We start from the raw sequence: 17,262 nt of genomic DNA, 5'->3' as shown, positions 1-17,262 counted from the left end.
TAAAATTATTATACATAAGAGGCTATATACTGTATATACAGTAAATATATATAAAATTATTATATATAAGGGGCTATATACTGTACTCGAATATATAAAAATGCCTTTTTTTTATTTCAACTTAAACTATCATGCGTGATTATTCTGTAGGGGGTACGGGCAAAAGTCTGATCTATCAAAATAAATATAATTATTTAACTCATAAGGTAAATGTGGCAAAGAGGAAAAAAAATGGAACTCCCTGAATTGCTGTTTTTGATTTCTGCAACCTCCTTCCAAAAAAAAAGAGATAAAATAAAAAGGGATCAAAACGTAATATAGGTCGTAAACTGGTACCATTAAAAACTCCATAAAAACTTCATCATACATTTAAAAAAAAAAAAGTATGAGTCTCAGGAACTGAGAACACTGGGAAAGCTGGGTGACGACACATAACTGTCCTAACTGTCGCTCAGCTTTCCCAGGATCGGACGGAATCAAGAAACTGCTGAAATAACATTTTTGAAAAATTTAGGAAAACCAAATCTGCCCTCGATGTAGGATCGGTAATGTCGGTTCAATGTCTTATATTTTACATTCTTTTTTAATATATATATTTTTTTTATTTAAAGGAAATGTCCTTGATCTCTCCTATAAATCCCGCCGCATCCTCTCGCTGTTCTATATCAGGAAACTTCCTAGCTTTTCCTTTAGGATCCGCTCTCCCTCCCAGTTCCAAATCTCTCCATGCCTCCTCCTGCTGTCAGGGTGCCTAATGTTGCCAAGTGTGGCCTCTGCTGGGAAGTGTAGTCCTCCAATCTCCATCCTCCCATAGGCTAGACTAAGAATTCCAGCCTGCAGGACTACAGCTCCCACAATGCAATGCAGCAGGCATCTACCTCAGTACAGTGATTGGACTGTGGTCCTGAGGAATGATGTCATTACAAGAAAGCAGAGGAGAGAGAGAGAGAGAACTCCAGGGCATTCATTGTGCATGGAGCAGAGGACAGGGCTTGCACCACATCCACAATACAGCATTGTCCCTATAGGCAGGAGCCTTCTTCTCGCCCCATGACCTGCTGATCCCATCATTTTACGCCCTATTCTTCTTGTGGTGTATGCATCCTACTCAAGGTGAGACCTGCATGCCTTTGTCTTATTGCATTTTGCATGCAATGATGCTGCTAAGTTGCCCTTGCAGGGATTGTCATCCTGGTCAGTGAGATGCTGCCAACTTCCAGGTGCCAGCCGCTGCCCTCTGCAATGCCGGATGAGCCTACGCTGGCGTTTCGCTGCTTTTCCTATTTTTCGACAGGCGGAGAAATATTTGGCTTGTAGGATCCTTGCCAGGCAGGAGGAGAGCAGCATCTGGATATCCTTAGGCTGTCACATTGTTATTATTGGTGTAGTAATGGGCAGCTCGGCAGTACCCGGTGCTACGATCAGGGGTGTACTTACTTACTACTAGGTAATATTAGTATTTGTATTATATTTAGTGCACTTTATGGGACGGCGGGTTTATGTGCATGGTATTCGGGGCTGTGGTCCAATCATAGACTGGAGTTAAAGGGGGATTCTATATCCTCCTTGGAGCAGATATATATATATGTATAAATATGTATATATAGTAGGTGCGGTATCAATAGTATTATTGCTTCTAATGGACTAATGACCATTTTTTTCTAACGGATACACACAATCCTGATGAACCCCGATGACTTTTAATAGGGTCCTGTACAGGTCAACGAGCCCCCATGGAACTGTCAATATCATTTAATCATGTATTATTATGATATTACGTAGTATTGTTATGGCTCATTATTTTTAATACACATTTATCTAGTTTATTTTTTTTCTTTATCATTATTTTATATTTTCTTTTATTACAATTTTTTTATGATTATTTGTATATATATATATATATATATTTGATTTTTATTTATTTTTTTATTATTTTACATTTTTCCTTTACTGCAATTAATTTTTTATGACTATTGTTATATATATTTTTGTTGATAGACTGTATATTCTAATCTATTTATTTTTTATCTATTGGTTGATATTTTTCTTTTATTACAATTAATTTTTTTAGAGTTATTTATATGTATAAATATATATATATATTTTAATTTTAATTTTTACCATTATTATGATTATTTTTATTATAATTATTGCTATATCTCTATATATTATTACTATTTTCTAAATTTTTTAAAATGTATTCATAGTGTGTTGTTATTATTATAATGATTTTTGCACATATTATTTTCCATTATTGTAAGGTTTTGTGACTTTATAGCACTTTTTAGCATGGAAACATGAGTTATGATGGGTAATAGGGCAAATAAACCTGTCGCCTATTTTTTATGATTATTTTTATTGTTTTTACTCATTATTTTATTCTTTACTCTTTTCTATTATTATTATTAGTAGTATTATTTTTTTTTTCTAGTATCTTGACTCTTTGGGCGATTATGTGTCCCCAAATTTTAGTTTTGATCTTCAGGTTTCTCATTGGCTTAAAGGGGAATATCACTTTAAGTGAGTGACACTTTGATGGATGGGGTCCAAATACAAGGACCCTCAACAATCAAAAGATTGATGGAGGGCCGACAGCTGGGGCCACAGTACTCCATAATGGATGGATGGCCCTTTCATTATAGCAATCAGCGGGGGTCCTATCAGTTAGAATGCTACTAATCCTTAAAGGGAACCTGTCGGCACGTTTTTTTAATATGAAAGTAGGTATATGACTGGGAAGGCCATTGTCCATCGATAAAAATGAGATCTTTTTTGCAGAGATGTGATGCACCAGTCCGGAGAAATTGAGAATAAAAGCCATATGCAAATCAGGCTGGAAGTGCACTGGGGGTGTGAGCTACTCTACATTGACACGCCCCCATTGTACTTCATTCCTGATTTTTATTTCATATGGCTTCTACACTCGATAACTCATGACTGGCACATCGGATCTTTACAAAATAGGTGTAATTTTAACTGGTGGACAAGCGATACCAATACTTTTATATGTAAAAAGGTGCTGGCACGTTCCCTTTAAATATTTGGATTCCCTCTGTGTATATTTCCACTGCGGCTGATGAGACAATCCCTTTAAGGAGTACTCCACTATCAATTCTCTGCCCTGTATCTGCCTTAGTCTAGGACAACCTGGAGATTTGTAGTTGCAATGTCGCACTACTACATTGCAAGTAATGCAGTCTGCAACAATTCAGCTCTGCTCAATCTGCGCAATTATATTGCAATTTGCACTGCATCATTTTCAGTCTTGCATCTGATAGCCCTAATCTGGGTTGGGGGTAGTACTTATTATTATAACTCAGGCTAAACTCTTCCATCCATCACAGCTGCAGGATGCGAAGACATATGTGTTTATAGAGCTGAGTTTGCAGTATGGTTTTACATAGGACTGCAGCTAAACCGACATGATTTCAGGAAACACACTGCAGTGCATTGGCTGCAAAAAAAAAAAAAAAAAGATGTGATGAAATGTGATTTTCTGCAAAATGCAACATGTAAAACCGCCCTAATATTGCACAATCAGCTCTGCTACATACTGTCTATGGCTGCTTGGGGCAGATAAACAAACATTGACTTACCCATCCCCCTTTCCGATGGCCCCCGAGATCTGTAAACTTTATTTTTACATTGCATAGTTTGAATACTTTGAGTGCTGAAAACGCTTTTGCTTTATTTACAGAACGGAAAATAATAATTATTAATACCGCAAAAAATTAGATGTAGCTGAGTTGAATTGGTTGCACGGTTATTCCAGGAGTTGGATACATTTACCTTTAAAACCACAAATGACAAACTCTTTTATTCTTGCTGCATGTATTTATGGAAGGTTATTATGGCGCTGTATATACAATAAAATCCCTTTAATCTCGTTTTCCTGTTTTTCTTTTTCTTTTTTTTGTTTTGCAGCAAACTTTTTTTTTTAAGTTCTGCCTATTTTTTATGTATTCCAGATATTTGCAGCGACTTTTTAAAAAGTTACAAACTTTTTGGGGCAAATGCACCTCACCCCCTCGCCACCCGATCCTCGGGTGATTTCTTTTTTTTTTTGTACAGCAGAAATTTATCCCCGAAAGGTTAGAATTGCTTGCTGCATTAAATGGATCATGTGACTTTTTGTTTTAAAAAGGCGCAAAAAAAGGTAAAATTCATAAATCACATGTGCCATTACGAAGAATTTGACGCAATAAACGGCAACAAATACAAAAAAAAAAGTAACTTAAAGAAAAAACTTTGCAAATGGTTAATCAAGCCCATAGGATCTACAACCCCTGGCAAAAATTATGGAATCACCGGGCTCGGAGGATGTTCATTCAGTTGTTTAATGTTGTTGAAAAGAAGCAGATCACAGACATGGCACAAAACTAAAGTCATTTCAAATGGCAACTTTATGGCTTTAAGAAACACTAAAAGAAATCAAGAAAAAAAAAGGGGGTACTCAGTAAGGGTAATTTTTTTCAGACCAAGCAGAGGCAAAAAAATTATGGAATCACTCAATTCTGAGGAAAAAAAATTATGGAATCATGAAAAACAAACACAAAAGAACACTCCAATACATCACTAGTATTTTGTTGCACCACCTCTGGCTTTAATAACAGCTTGCAGTCTCTGAGGCATGGACTTAATGAGTGACAAACAGCACTGTTCATCAATCTGGCTCCAACTTTCTCTGATTGCTGTTGCCAGATCTGCTTTGCAGGTTGGAGCTTTGTCATGGACCATTTTCTTCAACTTCCACCAAAGATTTTCAATTGGATTGAGATCCGGACTATTTGAAGGCCATGACATTGACCTTATGTGTCTTCTTTCAAGGAATGTTTTCACCGTTTTTGCTCTATGGCAGGATGCATTATAATCATGAAAAATGATGTCATCATCCCCAAACATCCTTTCAATTGATGAGATAAGAAAACTGTCCAAAATATCAATGTAAACTTGGACATTTAATGAAGATGTAATGACAGCCATCTCCCCAGTGCCTTTACCTGACATGCAGCCCCATATCATCAATGACTGTGGAAATTTGCATGTTCTCTTCATGCAGTCATCTTTATAAATCTCATTGGAACGGCATCAAACAAAAGTTCCAGCATCATCACCTTGCCCAATGCAGATTCACTATTCATCACTGAATATGACTTTCATCCAGTCATCCACAGTCCACGATTGCTTTTCCTTAGCCCATTGTAACCCTGTTTTTTTCTGTTTAGGTGTTAATGATGGCTTATGTTTAGCTTTTCTGTATGTAAATCCCATTTCCTTTAGGTGGTTTCTTATAGTTCCTTCACAGACATTAACTCCAGTTTCCTCCCATTCGTTCCTCATTTGTTTTGTTGTGCATTTCCTGTTTCGGAGACATATTGCTTTTAGTTTCCGGTCTTGACGGTTTCATGTCTTCCTTGGTCTACCAGTATGTTTGCCTTTAACAGCCTTCCCATGTTGTTTGTATTTGGTCCAGATTTTAGACACAGCTGACTGTGAACAACCAACATCTTTTGCAACATTGCGTGATGATTTACCTTCTTTTAAGAGTTTGATAATCCTCTCCTTTGTTTCAATTGACATCTCTCATGTTGGAGCCATGATTCTTGTCAGTCCACTTGGTGCAACAGCTCTCCAAGGTATGATCACTCCTTTTTAGATGCAGACTAACGAGCAGATCTAATTTGATGCAGGTGTTAGTTTTGGAAATGAAAATTTACAGGGTGATTCCATAATTTTTTCCTCAGAATTGAGTGATTCCATATTTTTTCCCTCTGCTTGGTCTGAAAAAAATTACATTTACTGAATACCACATTTTTTTCTTGATTTCTTTTATTGTTCCTTAAAGCCATAAAGTTGCCATTTGAAATGACTTTAGTTTTGTGCCATGTCTGTGATCTGCTTTTTTCAACAACATTAAACAACTGAAAGAACATCCTCCAAGCCCGGTGATTCCATAATTTTTGCCAGGGGTTGTAGAATTGCACATTTTTGGTCCGTCTCAAATATGTTCCAAAATATGTGCTGCCTGAGGGTGAAATCTGAGATGGAGTAAAATGTATGTAGGTTCATGAGAAAAATGTGTTTATTTTATTCCTTTTGACGTTTCAAATACTTTACTCTGTTTTATATTGTTTTTCTCTATTTTTCATCCAGAGCTGCATTCATAATTCTTCTGTTTGTATTTGTAAACAAAGAGCAGTTCAGTCTTTCATGTGTCATTCATGTATCCTAACAGATTAGCTATAATGATATATCCACATGTGATGATAAAAAAATCTGTTGCGGATTTTGCTGCTGATTTCTCTCTCTGGGTAAACTCTGTGACTTAAAACTGCATGAAGAATTGACATGCTGTGGATTTCAAAACCTGCCAATTTCTTCTTAATACAATGTTCTTATTGCAAAACCTCATCCAAATGGCTCTAATTACATTCCGCTGTTGATTTTCTGCGTGCAAATCCGCCCGTAAAATCAGCAGCAATTCTGCCCCGTGTGCATTTATCCTTAAGTCTCACCCTCGGTGCAGAAACTGACAAGTGGTGAGGATTTTAAATCCACAGTATATCAACTCACAAATTTTAACCATAAGGCGAAATCCTTGCAGATATACACAACAAAATCTGCATGTTAATAAATGTGGATTTTGCTGCTGATCAGCGCAATAATCTGCAGTGGAATTTATTTTTCTATGATTTAAAAACTTGGGACGTATTTACAGCAGAAAAAAAGATCTTCAACAAATCAGCGCCAAAATCTACTAAATAGAGCCAAATTTAGGCCATACTCGGACGTCCGTGAATCACTTACATGTTATGTTTTTCATGGTCCCATTATAGTTTATGGGGCTTTTCACATTGTTCGCTTGCTCTTCATGAATCAGGAGCTCCGTACAAGTGGCGTGCACATTTGTTTGGCCTCGCCACTAATTCTACTCCAGTCCCTGCTGGAGTAGAATTTGTGGCGTAGCGAATGCCCCCCTTCGTCCCAGCTACTCACACTTTGTTGGAGCTGGGTGAAAATGGTTTAAGAACGCCAAAAGTCTCATACTTTTAGTAAGTTTCGCCAACATTATGCGACTTTTCAAAGCTTTTCGCGCTCTGTTGGATCAGGCCCAAAGTGTGGAAAATATACTCAGATTTTTGGTGCTGAAAAGCTGCAGATTTCTTTTTAGAAATCCGCACCAAATAGGCAACGTGTGAACCCAGCCTTAACGTTCTGCCCCCTTACAAATGGGCTTTTTATATGTTTCTATGACTGTTTTCTAATCTGGAATTTTTGGTAATCCCATTTGACGTAGGATTAAAAAATATATATTTTTAATTTGTATAATTGTTTTATTATTTTGTATTAATCTATTTTTATTATACTTTTTTTTTTTTGTTAATTTAATTTCATTATCATTTATCGTTTTATTTCATTATTATTTTATATTTGTTTTAGTCTTTTGTTATTTCTATTTTTTTTTTTTTCTCTGCACGAAGTCACAAGTGAGCAGACGAACAAAAATCTGCAACCAATTAACCCCCTGAAGTCTCTGTAGAATAAGTTTCCTCTCCGCAGCCATATGGTGGGGGGTCTTCGACTTAATGAACCTTCTGGCCCCCACGAAAGTTGCATTCCAGGGAAATTGCGGTAACTTTATAGCGCCGGCGTAACATGGCGACTTGTGTAAGAGACATAACACATTCTTTTCTAAAGCTAAATCTGAGATCCGACGGGCTCCTTTTATTATAGAGCAGTGCATTGTGGGAACTCTGTCATTAGGTCACATGTCAGTGGGTGGAGAACAAAAATAATGTCTGTTTCCAAGGGCGACAGCAAAATTGTCACAATTATATCAATGGAGAAAATTCATTAATTCAGAAATTTACATAAACTGTTATAAAGAATTAGCTCTTCTATTTTTAATACACTCCCTAAAAAAATAAAAAAAAAAAAATGCTTGGAAATGCCACTTTAATGCAAATTAACTCAAATATGTTCCCTATTACGAGCCGGTTTTCGTGAACGGTGGCGGGAATGTCGGCAAATACGACACACTAGGCCTAGATTTACGGTTGCTAAACAGTAAAAGTGTTACCCATAGCAACCAATCAGATCATTTCTTTCATTTTCTAACCTGCATGGGATAAATGAAAGGTGGAATCTGATTGGTTGCCATGGATGGTTCATCAACTGGCTCCAACATGAAAATGGCGGCCTTTTGTATACGTCAGCGAGCATGTGTTGACACAGTGTGAGCAATTTTGTGTAGACTTGTAAATAAAATCGCTAAAGTAGGTAACTTATCACAAGATAAATATATATAAAGGCATGAATTCAGGTCTAAGATCAAACTACTGTTAAAGGCAATTTATTTATTTTCTACTTTTTTTTTTGTAAATTTTGAGAAAAAAAAAAATATCCCCCATCCATTTCCCCTAAAAACATGATCAAGTTTACTGACCCTCAATATCAGAATATAGAAACACTTACCTAAAGGGGTATTCCCATCTCCAAGATCCTATCCCAATATGTAGAAAGTGTAATAATAATAAAATTAGCAAATACCTCCAATTAGCAATGCAGTATAGTTCTACTGATTTACAATGTTGCTTATCCCATGTGCAGGGCATTGCAGTAGCTTAGGTATCCATGGTTATGACCACACATATAGTGACAGTTAGTTGTTAGTGATCGTAACCATGGATACCTAAGCTACTTCAATGCCCTTCACATGGGGTAAGCGACATAGCGAATCAGAAGAACTATACTACATTTCTAATTTGAGGTATTTACTAATATTGTTATTATTACACATAGTACATATTGGGATAGGATCTTGGGGATTGCAATACCCCTTTAAGCATCGCTATCTCTCTCTAGAGGGTCTGTCCTTTCTGTATATTACACAGGCCGGGGACTAGCACACAGTGAACCTTCACCACTCTCGGAGCCCACGAGACCTGGGGGGGGCCCCAATCTACTCAGGTTTCAATTTGTGACATTTGCCGTACATGTATGGCGGATGTGTACTCCACATGTATGATGCTGGGGGTCAAAATCGGAGCCCACTCCATACTGTGCAGGTGTCGGCTGTGATATACAGCCAACACCTGGGTCTAACGCTGTGATCAGAGTTATCTCCGATCACAGCAGTTTCACTTCTTAGATGCCTCTGTCAGTCTGGACAGCAGCATTTAAGAGGTTGTAAATTGGGGAAGGTGTTCCTTACGATGCCGATGACATTGTCATGACAACCAGGGGGCCTACTGAAGGCCCTCGTGTCGGCCATGTTTGTACAGCTACGTACATGGTCGGGCTTCCTAGAAGATTGGTAGTTTTCCAATACATTGCTTTACTACAGTATTGCAGCGTATTGCATATGTGATCAAGTGATCGCAGGTTTAAGTCCCCTAGAGGGGACCAATAAAAAAAATGGAGAAATAAAATAGAAAATATATTTAAACTAAATAAATAAAAGTTCATTTCACCTTCCTTTTCCTGGAAAGTAAATACAATCTAAAAAATAAAAAAAAATAAAAAATAGCGTATTCGGTATTGCCACGCGTGTAAATTTCCAACACTAATACAATAGGAAAATATTTATCCCGTTCGCTGAATGACAAATTGCGGAAAAAATCTAAATGACAGAATTCTTATTTTTTTTTATTTTTTAAAAAAGTCGCATATTGACCCCAAAATTACACCAATAAAAATTGCAGATTATACCAAAAAAAATCATCTCATGGCACAACTCTACAACTCGAAAGCGAAGAGGGGCCATCAAGGACTCAGTTGGACATAAATCTGGAGTCGGCCATTACACAGTCATTTATGCTGGGGGGGGATTTTAATTTCACCCTGCAATACAGTGGATTGTGGTAGGGGGAAGTTAGGCTTTTGGACCCTTAATAAGGGTTTAGGATGTAACAGCCATCTTGTCCAGCTTGACAAGAGTGCGTACAAGCTCTGTAGAAGAGAGCTTGTAAGCACTGCACATGTTCAGCTGTATAGCAGCGGTGGTCGGTCTCCATGCCAACGAGCTGTAAAGAGAAGAAAGGTGTTAATATCTTAAGAATGACTGAAAATTTTAAGAGGCAGTAAATTGCAAAATTGCTTGTATTTACTTGTACAATCTATCAATATCCATTTATGACTTTGGCAGTAACGCTTTAAGAGAGAATGACAGCAAACACAAAGTATATTGGAAAGTTGGATAACTTATAGTATTCCTCAATCCATGCAGTCAGAAAGTGTTCATTCACTTCTGTAGGTACAAGACTAAGTTGCAGCTCTCTTCAGTATGTAGAGATTTCTGATCACATCAAGGAAGTATTCAAAAATCAAAATTTTACATTAAGGGGATATTCATTAGAACATCCACGTCTGTATGCCCTATCAGGGCACATGCAAGTCACAGAGGAGGGTTCATACTTTATGACCTATTTCATAAGTGCAGAGAGCGACTACTTCGTTGGTGGACCCATCCCACCATATTTTACTTGCCCGATCATTTAAAAAAATTGCTTGCAACACCTCATTTCTCCAGTAGGGGCCATTGCAGAAAAATCACTCAGCCATCTGCAGATTCTCTTGTCAGTAACATCAGATCATAGGCGATCTTCATACACAATATCTACAATCATCAACCGATCCTAATTCATGGAATTGTTGTCAACCCCTTAAAGGATTTCTTTACGCTGAGTCTTTTTGCTGAGTTTATGGAGCGGCAACTGGGTGGAAATGCCAAATTTTTAGTAGAGTTTTGAGGAGGAATTTGGAGAGTGACTGTGCTCTGTTTGGAGCAGAAACTAAGAGGAAACTCTACAAATCCTACTAAAATAATGCAAAACTCCTCAAAAACTTTAAAGTTTTGCTCTGAAAACTCCTTGTGCACATAGCCAGTTTCTGCTTCAAATACTCAGCAAAAAAATTAAGTGTGCACACACCCTTGGGTCATTTTGCTGAGTTTTTGGAACAGAAACTGAGAGGAAACTCAAAGTTTTTGAAGAGTTTTGAGATTTGGAAGAGGATTTGAAAAGTTTTCTCTTAGTTTTGATTCACTGGCTATGTACACTTGGAGTCTTCTTGGAGCAGAAACTAAGATCCTTCTCAAAAATGCAAAACTCCTCAAAAACTTGGAAGTTCTGCTCAGTTTCCTCTAAAAAAAAAACTCAGCAAAAAGACTATAGGGTATACCTATAGGGTACGTTCTCAAAACATCTTTTAAACACCGGCGGACGCGTCAATTTTTTTCTTGTCAAAGCCGCTGCAAGAAAAAGTCACCGAGTCTTTTTCATGATGCGTCTTAGCTGACAGTTTTGCCATTATTTTTGCCTTTGGCCATGTTCACATGTTCAGTATTTGGTCAGTATTTTACATCAGTATTTGGAAGCCAAAACCAGGAGTGGAACAATCAGAGGAAAAGTATAATAGAAACCCACTTCTGGTTTTGGCTTACAAATACTGATGTAAAATACTGACCAAATACTGAACGTGTGAACATGGCCTTTCAAACCTGCCAGGGACCGAGACCGCGCTGTAGACTAGCTGGACATGCTGGTCCTGGTTGGCTCCTCCCCACCTGCTGCCCTGGATTGACAGGTTCGTGCGCGGTTGACAGGTTCACTTTAAGTCTGGCGTTTCATATGCCAGTCTTAATGATAGGCATGCAGGAGTAAGATGCGCTTAATTCACTAAGAAGCACCACGATGCGTAATGAATTAGTCACATCTTATCACTTGAGTCATGCCAGAAATGTGACTTCTCTTGAAGAATTTGTTGGGTGGGCTTTGTCATACCCCATCCTGCCCATGCTCTTGCTACCCCGCCCATGCTCTTGCTACCCCGCCCATGCCCTTGCTAGCCTGTCCATGCCCTTGCTACCCTGTCCATGCTCTTTCTACTTTGCCAGATCTGGGTGGGACTGCCATGAAAATTCCAAAAGTTGCAAAGTTTTTGTGCACTTTAAAAGTGTTTTACGCCAGAACATCTTGATGATTTAGGACACAACCGATCTGACCTGAGGACGCTTTTTGCTCTATCACTGGGTGCTATTTTCTACCTATATCAGCAAGTTTGCCCTTGGCCTTTTTACTTTGTAGCTGGGTAAATGGAGTATTGAAATTACGGCACCCATCTCTAGCAGCTGTATTTTTGTCACAGGGTCCCCCCGGGCTTCACTCTGTTCTTTCCTCCTCTTTCTCCAGGACTTTTCCTTTTAGGTGTAACTCTTAATTCAGTACATATCCTGATCTATGTCGGTCTGGGACGAAAAAAAAAAAAAAAAAAATCATATTAAACATAAAAACTAGAGTAGAAAAAGAAGAAGCTTCACATTTAAAATGGGTTTATGTTGTCTAACAACAACAAATTTAATTTGGCTTTAGCTGTAAGTCGGACATTCATCTGTTTGAGATGCCAGCGTTACATGGTAAAGTTCCCGTCCAGCTTGTTTCCTGCTTCCTAATTGTAGCTCTACAGGAAACTCTTCAGCAAAGTTGTGATTAGTGGTGTTCTAGTGGCAAACCACAGAGGACATTAAGACAACCTCAAGAAACTTGTGGTAAACCCACGAAGAAGATGACACTTCAGATGTCGATCCTGTACCTACAGCCAAAGATAACACTATAATCTGTTAGGGCTGAGACAGGAGACCAAAATGTGGCTGCATTTAATATTCCGTCACATGACCTGAACTTACAACATCTTATATGCCTATGCTGCTGTAAGTTCAGGACAACACATCTGCGGTCAGGTCATTAATCGTGGTTGTCATAGAGACCCTAAAATGCAGCTTGAATTCCTAATCTATCAATGTCATGTCTAGGAACTCGAGATATGAGATACTGTTTTTTTTCGGTCCTCTCTAGTAGATCTAGCTCTATGCTGCTGTAAGTACAGGTCCTAAGGTCGGAAGGTGGGCCAAGAATCATGGCTGCAATACAGACCCTAAATTGCAGCATGAATTCCTAATTTATCAATGTCAGGCTCACGAGTGTCTAGGAAGCTGAAATATGAGGCACTGCTTCTTTTCGGTCCTCTCTAGTAGATCTAGCTCTATGCTGCTGTAAGTACAGGTCCTAAGGTCGGCAGGTGGGCAAAGATTCGTCGCTGTAATACAGACCTTAAAATGCAGAACGGTTATATGAATTAGTCGTTGAAAAATAAGTTGACCTGAATTCTTGTCCTAACAGTGTTATACTCATAAATTTTTAGGAAGTTGAGATCCAAGGAATTGTTTTCATAGGTCCTCAGATCTGATTTAGTTATCCCTCTGCATCCCTGGATATAAATGAACACTAGGGTTGCTGACTTACAGAACCTGAGCCCATTTCTTCTTAAAAACTGAATTGTTAGCCTCGGAGGGTAAAATCAGGTCATAAACTCTATGGTGACCATAGCCTTAAGTCTCTCGAAGATACCGCAATAACAAGTCAACTGGTTTCATATAGCTATAATATGGGCGAAAATTAGGGTGGTACCATCACAGGACTTTGGTCTTCATACAGAGTTTGGCTGAGAAATTTGCATGGGCTTCATATCACGAACATATTGAATTTCCGCCAATATACGTTGTCTCCAGGTAGATGGCAGATATAATAAGAGTTTTCACCTCCCTGTAGTCTATGTCTGAATTCTAGGATTGTGTTTCTCAACATCATGCCATTATGTCTTTGGCACTCCTCATGATCCAGAAGGTTGTTGTCTTTGGTTTTTCCATTCAATATTTTGGTGTCCCCCCATTGACCATTTCCTAATAAAATAGCCTAGAGGAGGGAACTCTGTATCTACAATCTACCAATGATAACCAGTATAGGTAGAGGATCTGTAGCCCACGGTGGGTCTTAATTTGAAGCGCCCAACGAAGAAGAACATCTTACCTGAAACGAGGTGACATATTTTGGAACATGCTTGCATTAAAGAGTAAGTAGAATTCCCCTTTAATTTCCCAGCAGTTGATATGCAAAAAACAAAACGTTCCACTTTGTAATTTGTCGGATGTCTTGAAGTACTTTGCGGTGTAGGTTTTATGTACAGTTTGTTGCAGCAGATGACAGCACGGATCTAAGAGAAGTGATGTTAGGAGCCTTTGCTGAGCTCGTGGCATCCCGACAGCTTGGGATGTAACCTGCTTGCATTTTATGTATAATTAAACGGTACAATGTGGGCGCATTATGGAGCTCGGCAGGGCGCTCGGCACTGACAATAGGCTTTGAAGATTGTGTTGTGATTTTTTAAAAGGCCTCAGATCCATCTGGGGGAATATGATTAATTTTATTCGTATCAGGACTGGTATAATCAGGCTTATCTTTGGTCCTCACATCACTATGCTGGGTTAGAGGGCCAACATAGGACCCAAGGTTGCTCCTTTGGGACAAGGTCCTAATGTTGATATCGGCGCTCTACCGCAACATTACCCATTAGGTTCATGGTTGGTTGGACAGAATAGTACTGGCTCACCAAAGAATTCAAGATCCTCGTGTAGGTAAAGATTATCTCAACAAAATGAAGTCAATACAGCCGTAACATGGCCCATAAGGTCCAGCAGTGGTTGTGTGTGGACTAGCACACCAGAAGATTTATCGATTCTTCCATAAAACTCAGGTTTTGACTTGATAATGGCCCTTGTCCAGCCAGTCTAGAGGTCCACCAATGGTCATTTATTGAAGAACTGGTCAACCCAAATTATGGAATTATGGGTCCATGTTCTTGTAAAGACAAATAAGGTTTTTGAGGTCCAGCAAAGGTCATTATGTACTGATCCACTAGAGGACCCAAGCATTCTCGCATCAACGCAGGTTCTGATGTGATAATGGAGCTCATTAAACCAAACCATGGCATATGAGGACCACCTTTAGTCTTCTAGGGTTATTCTAGACTCTAGAATCTAGACCTTCACTGTACTTAAGAATTCTGCTGTGGACTAAGCTCCAGCCATACTAGTGCCCATTAGGTCCAGGGATGGTGGCACAGAGTTGGGTTGGCATAACCTTCACCCTCCATAAGCTTCATTGCTGTTTTTTTTTGGGGGGGGGGGGGGAAGACCCACTGCTGTAACTGGTGTTTTTCCTGAGATTTGGGTCTCATTGGGCACCACCAGAAATGGAGAGGTGCCATGCATGATCTGCTCTTTATTAATTTATGTGTGAGTTCTGAAAACAATGTGCAAGCTTGTTCAGTGATTTTTGGAACACCTATACACACAGCAACGTCTCCATTCCTCACATTGTTCGATAAGGCCTTGTTCTCGAGATAGATGTGGGTCCCAGTGTTGGAACCCGCATCCAACAAATATTTATGGCACATACTGTGCATAGGGATAGACAATTAGTAGATGCAACTTTTTTCAATTAATTGAACAGATGCGAGTAGAATAGAAATGTTAACAACCGTGGAATAAGACTATTCATAGACTTCTATTTACAGATGGGACGGAGGAATGGTAATATTTATCCAGGAAATTACCCATGGATTGTTTTGTTTGAAGTTTCCTCTTACATCACGTTAGTGAATCTTTGTGTCTTCGTCATGTGCATTTTGCAGGATTTATATCAATTATCCCATGTCATCAAAGAAGATGTTTTCTATAGAGTCTGAAACTGAGTAGACAGATGAATATCCTGTGTATTGTTCCTCCTGACAAAGCTGTGGCGAAACGTGGCTTGGCGCAGAGTACACTGAGACATTGCACTGTTTAGGTAAGGTGTTATTGTCTCCTTTGGATATGATACATGTGTGAATGGATCATAGTAACATACAGTACATTGTGATCTAAAGTGGATTTCTCACCAGATTTCATAGTACATACATTGCTAATTACACCGCGTGCAGAATTATTAGGCAAATGAGTATTTTGATCACATGATACTTTTTATACATGTTGTCCTACTCCAAGCTGCATAGGCTTGAGAGCCAACTACCAATTAAGTAAATCTGGTGATGTGCTTCTCTGTAATGAGGAGGGGTGTTGACTAATGACTAGTGTTGAGCGATACCTTCCGATATCGGGAAATATCGGATCGGATTGGATCGGACCGATACCGAAAAAGTATCGGATATCGCCGATTCCGATACCGGAAACCAATGCAAGTCAATGGGACATAAATATCGGAATTAAAATAAACCCTTTCTTTCCTTGTAGGTTATTTCTACATGAAGGAAAACAACTAAGAATAATGTAGAATGTATTGGGGGAGGTGGGGGAGACAATAAAGGCATAGAGGTTTAGCCCAGTCAAATGGAATAGCAGGAATTACTATTTTTTTATTATGTTCTGAGTTACGGAAATATTAACTATGTTAAGTATTTTTATATTTTGTCAGATATTTATGTTTCACTACTTCCATGCTCTTCACCTTCTTTTTTACTTCTCCCACACTTTCTCCTTCATCATCCTCAGCATCTTTTTCATCCACTTCTTCTTCACCTTCTTCTTCTTCACCTTCTTCGTATTATTCTTTTTTTTACATTCTTCATATTCTACTTCTTCATCTTCTTCATATTCTTCTTCTTCATCATATTCTTATTTGTGACAGGCATTCCTGTAGTTGTTATCTATAAAAGGTTGGACATTACACCTTTCGTTCTGCCCGTCACAAAAGATTTACAACAGGATTTGTCCGTGTTCAGTTTGGCCTGCAGCAGCAGGTCTTTTCCAGGGGCACCACGAGGAGGAACGGACTAACCCCCATACACTGCTTAGTCATCTTCTGCTTATAATTTAGATATTATCTTTTGCTCTGATTTTTAGTCTTATGCTTAATGTTCTTCCGCTTTTTGTTCTGCAGCTTCTTGTATTTCTGCTTCTTGGTTTTCTGTCTCTTGTTCTTCTGTATCTTGGTGCTTGTCTTCTCTTCTTTGTCTTCTTGGTCAACTTCTTCAGGGTCATCTTCTTGGTCTTCTTCGGGGTGGTCTTCAGGGTCGTCGTCTTCGGGGGTCCTCGTCTTCGGGGTCCTCGTCTTCTTCGGGTTGGTCTTCTGGGTCCTCGTCTTCGGGGTCCTCGTCTTCTTCGGGGTGGTCTTCAGGGTCCTCGTCTTCTTCGGGGTGGTCTTCAGGGTCCTCGTCTTCAGGGTCATTGTCTTCGGGGTCCTCGTCTTCTTAGGGTTGGTCTTCAGGGTCCTCGTCTTCAGGGTCCTCGTCAGGGAGATCCAGAGTGATTACCAAGAACCATTTCAAAAAGCTTGAACTTGGAAATGTAGCAGAAGGTACAAGAAAGCTGAGGAACTACCGAGGACCAGCTGACGGTACTGGAACCCGGATGGGTAGCAGAAGGTACAA

The 17,262-nt window shown here is 39.0% G+C and overlaps 1 protein-coding gene across 1 annotated transcript in view; it reads left to right on the top strand.

Moving 5' to 3' along the window:
* Window positions 1-894: 894 nt before the first annotated feature.
* RAB30 (RAB30, member RAS oncogene family) overlaps window positions 895-17,262 on the top strand; it is a 171,742-nt gene continuing 155,374 nt past the window's right edge. Inside the window, exon 1 of the mRNA XM_073661706.1 lies at window positions 895-1,113. The gene's annotated coding sequence lies outside the window, so the exon portion shown is untranslated. The remainder of the gene's footprint in view (window positions 1,114-17,262) is intronic.

The sequence above is a fragment of the Phyllobates terribilis genome, unplaced genomic scaffold, assembly GCF_046119375.1.
Source record: "Phyllobates terribilis strain yellow unplaced genomic scaffold, ASM4611937v1 Scaffold_2__4_contigs__length_985480577, whole genome shotgun sequence".
Classification (NCBI taxonomy): Eukaryota; Metazoa; Chordata; class Amphibia; order Anura; family Dendrobatidae; genus Phyllobates; species Phyllobates terribilis.
Note: the sequence above shows the minus strand (reverse complement) of the source record. Positions and strands in the feature narration are given on the sequence as shown.